The sequence below is a fragment of the Meleagris gallopavo genome (assembly GCF_000146605.3).
Source record: "Meleagris gallopavo isolate NT-WF06-2002-E0010 breed Aviagen turkey brand Nicholas breeding stock chromosome 26 unlocalized genomic scaffold, Turkey_5.1 Chr26_random_7180001859175, whole genome shotgun sequence".
NCBI lineage: Eukaryota > Metazoa > Chordata > Aves > Galliformes > Phasianidae > Meleagris > Meleagris gallopavo.
The window spans coordinates 2,117-4,660 of NW_011100395.1; the positions used below are offsets into that span (position 1 = coordinate 2,117).

The window sequence follows — 2,544 nt, forward strand, 5'->3', positions numbered from 1 at the left end:
ACAGAAATAAAAGGGAAAAAAAAAAACAACACTGGAAAAAGAAAAAAACAATGCATTGCAATGCAGAAGAAGCAGGAAACCAAGGCAGAAACCACAGAAAAACAACACGGAAAACAAACCAAGGAAACCAACATCAACCCATGCAGCAGCAGCAGCCTCTGCAGCAACATGAAAAAGCAAAAAAATACAAGGACATGGAAAGCACAGATGACCACCGAGTGTGCAGGAGGCCAAAATCTTGGCATCCGTGCCCGGGAGGAGGAAAGGGTAGCTACTGGGCATGCTGCTGCCTCCACCACACATGCACCTTCAGGGTCACCAGCCCAGAAGGAGTCTGTGCCTGCCAGTCGGAACAAAACACCTCTCTGGAGGAAGGCAAAGCACTTGAAGACATGCCAAGGAGGACGGAAGGGTAGCTACCGGGCATGGATCCACCCAGCCAGCACAGGAAAAGCCGCCAGGCCAGCACAAGGCAAGAGGCAAGGATGCCCACGAGGCGTGGACCCACCTGGGAAACCGAGAAGGAGCTGCAAATGCAGCAAGCACTGCACAAAAGCCTAGAGAGCTGCCTGCACTTCCAGAAGCCAGGAAAGGAAAAAACACAGCAGTCAAGGCAGAGAGACAGCATCAGGTAAGTGAAGGCAAGCTAAGAGGAATGGCATGGGCAAGGAAACAAGGAAGGCAAAGCAAGGCAAGGCAAAGAATGGAAAGCAAAGCTGCAACTGAAAGCAAAGCCAAGAAACATACTCTGAACAGGTATGTTCGCCTGTTTTCTATCTCTACCTCTCTCGGTTCGTTTTTCAGACCTTGCGTTCTTGCCCTATATTTCAGCAATTCTGTTCTTCAGTTGATGGCCACTTGCATCATCTTCATACTGTAAGAAAGCAATACTTCATGAGCAGCTCTTTTGATATGCTTAGTTGAGACAATCACAATCTCATTGGAAATAGGCACCTAAGGTTTGCAAAGAGACACTTCTCCAGGTTATGCCAGGGACAGGACTGTCATAGTGCTGGAACATTATTCCAGAGGATCCTTTGTCAGCAAAGTAAAGTATTCGGGGACATATTCACGAAGTCTGCACCAACTGTAGCTAATTAACATATTTTGCTTTCTCATCATTCAGTTGGAGAAGACAAGCACACTCAAACGTCAGTCTGGGGGAGTTGAAGTAACACACAGCACAAAATACTTGGATTATTCAGAAGGAAACACTGGCTTTAACTGCCTCGGTTACATCTATCCAAAATTATCTTGCAGGTTCTTAGTTCCTTACCACTCTCTCCTTCTTTCCTTCCCCACACTTTAAAACTACAAGCAGTTAGGACAATGTTCTTTGCAGAAATCCAGGACAGAGCAGTCCTGGTGGATCAGTATCAAGCCCAGCTCACAGGAGGCCAACGCCCACTGTTTCCTGTCTGATAAACACAGATCTTTGCAGCGTTCAATTGTCTTCCCTGTCATCAAAACAAGTATCATTTTAAAGCAAATGAATCTAGCCTATAAAAGCACGTTTAGCCTCCTACAGCAATTCAGTGGTTTTGGGGATTGAGTTTGAGAACACATCTTTAGGCAAACACACCAATTTCCATGTGTCTGAACGTGCAGCCTCTCCTGATGCAGTGATCCTCCTTCCACAGCTGTAGAACCTTTCATTCCACAGAGTGACTTCACAGGGGCAGAAGGGTCTCCCTGTAACAAGAAGGAAACAAAAAAGAAAAATAAAGCACAGCCCCATGTCCAAGGCTGTGTAAACTCCATCTATTCCAGTGACTGGAAGTAACCTGCAATATCAGCCTTCACCCTGGCATCACAGGCCCTTGTTGGCCTATGACAGCAGTCTTGGTACAGGAGTCACTGTGTTACACCCTGTTACCAAAGACACGATACCTGTGAGTGGGTAACACAACAATGAGGTGAAGCCTGAGCCAGCTGTTTTCCTTACTGTCTCACTTATCTTCCTGAAAAATAGAGAACCTCATTGCACCTACTGCAAAAAGACATTTACACTCAAACTTCCATACACTTGGACTGTGTTTCCAAGGATCTTATGATGGAAAAAAATGGTTTCTTCCACAGTTAGCCAGAACAGGGGCTTCTTTGAAAGAGCAATAGTGTGCAGACACTATCTGCAAGCCCCTAGCATCCTTCTGCTGTGCTTACGTAGCACCCGGAGCAAGCAGGCACTGACTGTACAGCTTGTGCGGGCGACTACTGCTCAGATAACAACTGAGGATGTGAGAAAACACATCAGTAGGAGCAGTACAGTCATAATGCAGCAACAAAGACCGGAGCACTGCTGAGACAGGTAGCAGAGCGCTTTCATTAGTGGTCAATGTTAACCCCATCCAGTCAGTGCTGAGCAAAATGGGGACAAAGGGTAGACTCCACAAACTGAAGATAATGTTTCCTGCTGGCTCGCCTATAATCATTTCTTTGGGTCTTTTTTTTCCTGTTCCTTGGTTTTGGTAAGATGCTAATAATTTATGCAAACTCTCCCATACATTACCAATCTCCATCCGATGATGATATAAAGGCTGAGAT

The 2,544-nt window shown here is 45.9% G+C and overlaps 1 long non-coding RNA gene across 1 annotated transcript in view; it reads right to left on the reverse strand.

The window, feature by feature from the left end:
- Positions 1–680: 680 nt before the first annotated feature.
- The window catches only part of LOC109364222, a 10,879-nt gene continuing 9,015 nt past the window's right edge, over positions 681–2,544 (reverse strand). Inside the window, exons 2-3 of the long non-coding RNA XR_002110252.1 lie at positions 1,583–1,692; positions 681–874 (exon numbers count right to left, since the gene is read on the reverse strand). This is a non-coding gene — a long non-coding RNA (uncharacterized LOC109364222). The remainder of the gene's footprint in view (positions 875–1,582; positions 1,693–2,544) is intronic.